Source organism: Gavialis gangeticus, unplaced genomic scaffold, assembly GCF_001723915.1.
Source record: "Gavialis gangeticus isolate Ggan-Ray unplaced genomic scaffold, GavGan_comp1, whole genome shotgun sequence".
NCBI lineage: Eukaryota > Metazoa > Chordata > Crocodylia > Gavialidae > Gavialis > Gavialis gangeticus.
This window is the reverse complement of record NW_017729019.1, coordinates 8,855,691-8,863,553: the sequence shown is the minus strand read 5'-3', so window position 1 is coordinate 8,863,553 and position 7,863 is coordinate 8,855,691. Positions and strand designations below refer to the sequence as shown.

At 53.2% G+C, this 7,863-nt stretch overlaps 1 protein-coding gene across 1 annotated transcript in view; it reads right to left on the bottom strand.

Annotated features, from left to right (window-relative positions):
- The window catches only part of IKBKE (inhibitor of kappa light polypeptide gene enhancer in B-cells, kinase epsilon), a 45,922-nt gene extending 40,982 nt beyond the window's left edge, over positions 1 to 4,940 (bottom strand). The window contains exon 1 of the mRNA XM_019514016.1: positions 4,588 to 4,940. The gene's annotated coding sequence lies outside the window, so the exon portion shown is untranslated. The remainder of the gene's footprint in view (positions 1 to 4,587) is intronic.
- Positions 4,941 to 7,863: the final 2,923 nt, after the last annotated feature.

Genomic DNA, 7,863 nt, shown 5'->3' with positions numbered 1-7,863 from the left:
GTGCCCAAAATCACTCCGCTTCTATTCAAAACGGCCCCCGAAACACTCTCCTGCCCCCTCTCGAGCTGAACAGCCTTCAGAAACCATCTGCTCCGCTGCTCATCTGATCTCTGCAAGGCCATCGGCTGTACCCATCGGCAGGTCTAACCCCGTTCAACTAAAGCCCCTGCCCTGATTTTACCAGGCAGGCTTCATTCATTTCGCTGCCCTGGAGACTCCCCGTGAACGGCTCCGGTTCTCCAGAGACAAAGGTCTTGGATTCAAACCGTTTACCCGGGACATCAGACCCCTCCCTACAAAGAAAACTTTCCCCTCTGTTTCTGATCTCATGCCCTCTGCTCTGAGTTTACGACGAGGAAGACGCCTCCTCCAGCAAGAAGTCCGAAAGGAAATTCCAAACAATACCTGGCCATCTTCTCATGCAACCCTGCCCGCGGCAACGTGATACGGCCAAAGCCAAGGCGTAACGCTTCACGTGCTTGCCGACACACGTGACGAGCCCCAGTGCCCGTTTCAGGTTTGCAAACTGACGCTTCTGCACTCAGCATCCAGGGATAAAGTCACATTTACATTGCCAAATTGCACGAGGATTGCAAGAGACGGGGAAGAACGGAGGAAAGCTACTGCCAACCTCAAAGGTGCCCCGACCATCGGTGCAACCTTGGCACTGCCTGGCGTGGCTAAATGCACACGCTTCTGTGCTCAAAGCCGATCTCTAGCCAACACAGGGGGCTGTATGCAGCAGTGGGGGAAAGCCTCGCACAACAGTGCTCCACCACACAGCAACCACATCTGTGTTGAGCAGCGTGTAAGCGCCAGTGCTGATACCCTGTCTTGTCTTTTAACCACTGGATTGACCGTTTGCCATCCTGTGGGATCCCCAAGCCTATCGGTCAAGGAGCACAACCCCATGGACAGGGGCCTGACTGCTCCAAGGACTGGCGGGTGGGCCTGGAAATCCATGCCAACCGTCACGTGATCCTCAATCAAGGAGGGGAGAGAAGCCAGAACAATCTCCCTTAATGAGAGAGACTTCAAACCCATGTGGGTTTTGAGTTAAATGCGAGATAACAGATGTAAAAACGGATCTGTTGAAATGGGCGGGTGGGGGAGGAAAAGAGTGGGCAAGATGAAAAAGAAAGCCGTAATTAAACAGGCTTCCCAAGAACACAAAGCAGCTTATGTCAGACCAGGCTATGAGCCCTTTTCTTTGTGAGCACAGCTCCCCAAAGGCACGGCCAGCAGAGGCACCAAACTGCTTTTCCAGCCCCAAACCCTACGAAGTTCAAGGAAACTACAATTCAGGGTAGAGACTTCCTCCTAATCCATTTGTACAGCACCTAGCACCAGAAAGCTCTGCCCCAGGTCACAGCTCCTGAGCACACAATAAGGCAAATGAGCAGCCATGCCCGGATCCAGTTCAGACTTTTATGCATATTCCTACAGGATAAACGCAGGTCCTTCAAGCTTTGGGAAGGCTCCAGACTACAGCCTAATATCCTGCGTCTTTGCCCTCGCTCTGCCTTTCATTTCTGAGAAGCAGGACGCGCTTAGTAACATCCTGTATCAGACCAACGAGAGAGTCGGTCGAAATGCAATTAAAAAGGGAAATGACCAAATAACTCCTGTTGCTGGCCTGCTGCAGCTCCAACTATGCTACAGCCTTACTTTGCCCTTCAAAACGGTCATTTCTTTCCTGCGAGGAGAAAAAGCCCTGCTCAACTCTGGGAGGAGGGAGGGAAGGAAACGCATTTCACTGTGGGACCGACGCTGACCGTCTGGAGCCAGGAGACCGGGGGGACAGGCTTGCAATAGAGGGGCGAAGGCCTGTCTTGAGCATAAGGCACCCATTTCAGAGCTTCCAGTTTGGCAGGACAAGGTGTCCCGTGCTACCAAGACTGCACCATCGACTAAATTAACGCTCCACAAGGTGGCAACAGCGCCCCAAAAATCAAGGCAGGAGGAAGGCCAGCACCGTCCTGCTGCCGTCAGCCTCCCAACCCAGGCTCCCAGGGGCAGGGCAGCCCGACAGCCGTAGCGCCCTTCCTCACCGACACAATAAGAGCCAGGAGCAGGTGATCGAGATGAAGCCACTTTAAGTGTGACGTCCGCTTCTGGGTAGGGACCAGGCTGCACCTCCGCTCCACCCAAAGCCCGATTTGGATGGCAGCATCAGGGCAAGCGTCCTGTCTAGATCTCTGACCCGGGGCACATCTCATACCAAGGGGACAACAAGGCGCAGTAGCAGGCAGGAGGTGACAGTGGGCTCTGTAGAAAAGGGGTGCTCTTACGATGCGTGCAGGCACATGCACGCACACAGACATGCGGGGCTAGAAACAGCAAAGATTTCTAATCAATGCTTCCTGGTGACCTCGGCTATAAATCAAGAGAGACAGTGTGGACTGGGAAGCCGTACAAAAATGGAAAAAAAAAGTGTCACGTCCATTTGAAGGGGTGATGCTGCTGTCAGAGAGGAGAGCGGGGTTGGCTCCAGCACAGGCACGAGGCCGGGTTCTGGAAGCGGCTTAGTCCATCCGTGACCCATCCCGTTGTTTTTGGTGAGATATCTGTAACGGGGCGGCCCACTCAGCAGGAGTAACCACAGCAGAATCAGGCCCCAAACAAAGGCCCACCAAAAAGCCTGCATTTCCTCCAGTCTCTTCCCGAGCCACCCATCAGAAGGCATTTCAGGAGTACGTCAAAGGGTGAATCCAAGTCAAACATGCGGCCGACGCGTATAGATGCACCCGCGTTAAGCGAACACTAGCCGGCTCAGGGACTGCCAGGAGGGAAACTTCAGCAGCAACAAGCTCAATGCAAAGTGCGGGGCAGGTCTTGCTGCTGGGGCTGCGCTGCGCACACCTCCAACGACAGTGTAGCTGGACCTGGCGCAGATGCGACATTGGCCCTGCAGCTCTTGGCGGCCTGTGTCACTTAAATGGCCACTCGCAGGTTCCCAGCTTGGAAACTCCCCCCCCACCCCCTGCCTCTCCCAGGAGCTCCAACAGCCTTTTACTTGTAATGTACCAATGCATTTATTTTTCCGTCAAAAAAATAAATCAAAGCGCTGGGGGGATTCGACCCCCTTGTTACCCAAGTTGGAATAAATGATCTGATTAAAAGGATTTAGGATATTACAGCCTCCGAGTCGATGTCCTCGGCCGGCAACAGCTAATGGAAAATCAAAAATCATTTTTTATCTGTGTATCCGTTACCTCTCGGCTTCCCATTACATGCTCAGAGACCAACGCCGGGCGCCACCTGAGCCCCCCGGAAATTGATGGAGGCTAATTGAAGATTCATAAAAATGAAAGGGATGTTCCATCCAATCGGCCTGTTGATTTATTGAAGAGGACTTTAAGGGTAAGGATCCGGATTACCTTAAAAGCCTCAGCTCGCGGTAGGGAGTCAGATCCTGTCGGGAGCGAAGAGCCCCCGCGTCCCAGCATGGGAAGGCACAGTACTTCCCGGCCTCTCACAGATGAATAACAGGACTGGATTGAAACAGGATGCTGCTAGCTCACTTGGAGGGCTGGAGATCTTCTAGACACTTGTGGGCCTAATCCCATCCACTGACACCGATGGTTCAGCATCAGGTTCTGCATTATTAAGTGCAGCCTTTGCTAGAGACGCTGTTACCTGCATTACCTAAATTCTCGTCTGTATTCCCCGAGCACCTGCAATCCCCAGACAAAACCAGGGTCCCATGGTCCTAGGTCCAGCTCCACTGCAGGATCCATGCCCAAGTCTGGGAGCAAAGCGGGGCAGGGGCCATGACTTTCACCACTCCTTTAGTACCCGAGTAAGCCTAAGATGCCTGGCAAAGAAAAATCACCCTCCCCACACATTCCCACTATCAAATGATGGGGCATTTTATCAAGAATGCGGTTGAGGGTCATCTTAGGGGTTACTTGCGACCATAGGTGCACACTTGCAAACACAAAGCTGATTTTTAAGCAGATGGAGTCCTGTTACACAAAAAGCAGCCAGACTAAGCAGAAGCACCAGAGTTGGAAAGAAATGAAGTGAATCTCCCAGGTCACCCTGGCAGGATCCCTGCGGAGCTCAGCAAGGAGGTTCTTAACTGCTTGTTCCCCACTCATTTTCCTTGGGGGCAGTGGGGGAGCATCCCTTGGGTTTGAGCATCACGTCGGTGTGGTGGTGAGCGCGGCACTGGAGGCAAGACCATAACCTTGGCGGGAAGAAAGTGGCTTTGGCATTTGCTGCCTCCCAAATCCCAGGTTGCTCCATGCTGACCCTAGTGCGAACATGTATGAATCCTAGTAGCAGTAGATGCTTGCCCCACTTGCAGGAAGGCCCTCATGGGACGGAGACCAGAAAGCAGGAGGGATGCAGCCTCCATCCACCTGCTCTGGGGAAGGGCAAACAGGCAGGTTAACGGCCTCACTGGCCCTTGTGCCCCATACCCATAAACCAGGTGCCCCATGGAAAAAAAAAGATCCACAGAAGGCTCTTACTCCTCCTGCCCCAGAGCGGGCATACGGCCCAAGTCAGTGCATAGCCCCCCGCAGCGCTGCCTTGGTCACCCACGAGACTCCCCATCCCAGCATCCTGCGGGTCTCTTACCTCGTCATTAAGCCAGGCACCGCTCTCCCCCAGCTCAGCACAAGCCTCCTTGTCCGTGCGAGAGGAAAGGCAGCATGTCCAACACCACTAAAGCAGCCGGGTGTTAGCTCTGCAGCAGAGAGACTGGAGATGCAAAAGCCTCAGACATCCCGACCCAGCTACAGCCTGGCCCACCGTGGGCGTCCAGCTCAGTTTACGGCAGGTCCACTGAGACTGTTGTGATCTGGGAGGCTAATGCAATACAGAAATAAAAATTCCCAGCATTTCGGCTACCCTGCCCATACAATGGTTGCATTAGAGGCAGGCATGATGTGGGGCAACACAACATCAACAGGGCAGCAGGTCCACCCTCTACTCACCTGGGCTGCTTCAGGGGCCCTGAGGTTCCCTCCCCACCAGCCCTGGCACGCAGCAAGTGTGCGCATGGTTAGCTGCATGCCACCGGCTGTCAGCCCTGCACAAAACAGTCTGATTAAACATCAAACACCCCTGCTCTGCCACACTAACCCCACCTGTAAATAATTAACTCTCTGGAACCTAAACAAAGAGCTCGTTTAACCCCTAATTACAAAAACCTGGAGGTGGTTTCCCCAGCCCCTGAATGAGAAATGCTGGGGGAAAAAAAAATAAGATGGGGTAAGCAGCCCATAATACAGATGACTGATGCTCCATCACGTCCTGCTGTAACTGGACAGGTGTGTCTAATCCAGACTGGATGGGAGCTGGAAAAGTATGGAAAAATGTTAGCAGCCTGGCTGTGCATTAACAAATCAAATGCCTAATGCCTTCCCGCGTGGGGTTTGGGCCAGCAGAGCCAGGAAACGGCCCCTGAGAGGGCCACGCATGGGAGGCAGCCTCCGTGGCTAGTGGGAGCGAGGCTTGAAATTCTCCAGCTCCCTGGAACAGGCTCCAGTTGTGGGGGGCTGAATGCAGCGTCTCATCTCTGCAAGGTGGGCACGCTGAAGCCCAGCTCTCTGGCTGGACGCGCTGTGCTGATTTAAGCCTCCCGATTCCATGTTGATGGGTGACCTTCCAAAGCCTGGCCACGCTTCCTAGCAGCAAGTATCAATTAGGATCCCCTTGCCGATCCGTTGCTTGATCACTTTTGCATCCAAAAGTCCCACAAACATTCCTTCACGGACACACACACCCCACCCGCCCATGGGAGGCAAGGGGATACTGCTCTAGGTGGGCAAGCGAGACACAGCAAGGCTGAACGACTCTGCCACGATCATCGTATGATCTGGAGCGAATTGGGAACCAAGCCAAGACCAGCACTTTAACTAGGGAGGCATGCTTCCCTCTGTGGCAACTCTGCTTTGAGGGCTTGGTGGGGTATTTGGGCTGTTGCATGACAGCCTCCAGTACGTGGACTGAAGATGCACGCCAGACAGAAAAGGGTTCAACTCAGCATCCTGCAGGCCTTTGGCATTTGAGGACAAGGGACAAAACAATGGATCTGCGACAAGACGTTCACTCGGAAGCAGACAGGACAAAGCCAGAAGGCCTGAAGGAAGCAGCCCACCTTTTTTCCCCCCCTAATTATTATTATTTCAAATGGAATCCAAGTCAGTTATGAAAAAATTGCAAGGGCCAAGCACACACTGCTATAAATTCCTCCAGGGCTATAAACATCACTGCAAGCACAGAGCAAGAGGATCAAGTGATTGGGCACTTTTCAGCCACGCTTTATATCACTGCAACCCCCCCGCAAGGCGTATGCAAGCCCTGAGCAACTTTGCTAAAAAATAAATAATACTTTTACATTACAAAGAACCCATTTAAAATAAGAGAGGGGGACAAAGCATTCCCTTATGCTTCCTTTGCATCCTGCTGGCTTCGCCTCCTTCCAATTAAGTCAAAAAGGGAAAACGTAGCCACAGGCAGAGCGCTGTCAAATCCGGGGCTGGGACATTAGATCACCAGTGCTTAGATCAAAACTTGCTCTGTGGGGCCCTGACCAAAGCAAGTCGTTTTTCATTCTTTTGTTTAATCATTTTTGTATCCAATTTCTCAGCCATAACATTTTCAGCTCTCCTCAACAGGAAAGCAGAGGTGCTTTGTTAAAGTTGGTGCATGATCGTAGAGCACAATCCTGACTCCATTATAATCTGAGACCAGAATCCGGTAATGAATGACCTCTGTTGTATTGGAGAGCGGAAGGGCGTCTTGGCCCTAGCGATACGCCACTGATCTCGGCTAGCGGGCAATGCAAGGTGCGATCATCTCGGACCACGCGCAAAACAGCAGGCCCCGTACACAAGCAACGAACCGGGGGGAATCTCACAGGAACAAGACCATGCCCTCAACCTACGAGCCGAACGCTGCTTTGCAGAAAGTAGAAATGCATTTGCATCGTACTGGGGGAGGGAGCGGGAATGAATGTCTCCCAGCATTCCCTCTCCCATCTGTTCCCGTACAGCGATTATGCTGACAGCAACATCACTGCAGGCGTCTTGTAGCGCTAAGCATAAAATTTACAGCCACGTGCAAAACATTCACAACACTCCCAGGCCCTTTCCTCTCGGAGACAGCAGCCACCCCGGTGCAGAGACCTCCACTCCCTTCTTACAGCTCTGTCACCGTTGGCCAATGCAGGAGGCGAACAGCCACCACGCAGGGCAGGGGGATGCCTAGCTTGGGGTCCTGCTCCATATGAAAACGGGTTGCGCACGCATCACCGGTGACCCCAGAGCAACCAATTCAGCTGCCGATTAAGGCATCCCGTCGAGGCGTAACGCGTGCTCTGTTCCAGAAAATGACTCTTCGACAGCAGGCTGCTGGCGTGGATGAACCAGAAGGGTTTAATCGTGTGAGCATCCTCCACGTGCTGGCGCAGGGGCAGAGCACCGCGAGCGGCATTTTGGGAGGTGTCTGTCACCACGTGCAAAGCCACATCGAGGGCACCAGGAGCGAGAAGTCCTGGGTTCTGCTTACAGCTCGGCTGCTGAGGCTACTACTTGGGGCAGGTCGCTTCCTCCGCCCATCCTTCAAATACCCTGTCTGCAGAAGGCCGTGCGGGCTGCTGCTTGTACCACACCTCCTGGTCCAGAGGCGCGGCACTATTGCTGGAGCCTGTAAGACTTTCCTCACCTTGTTAATTTTTCCAGATGTTACTTAAGCAGCTTTGAATCCAAGGGAAACTCAAAATCTCGAGGCAGGCAGCACGGCGCCCCAAGCAGACAGGCATCAATGGGCCTATTCTCTCTCCCTCACACTCTTGCCCCGACAGACACAGACACACACCCCCTCTCTACACACCATTTATTGTCGTCT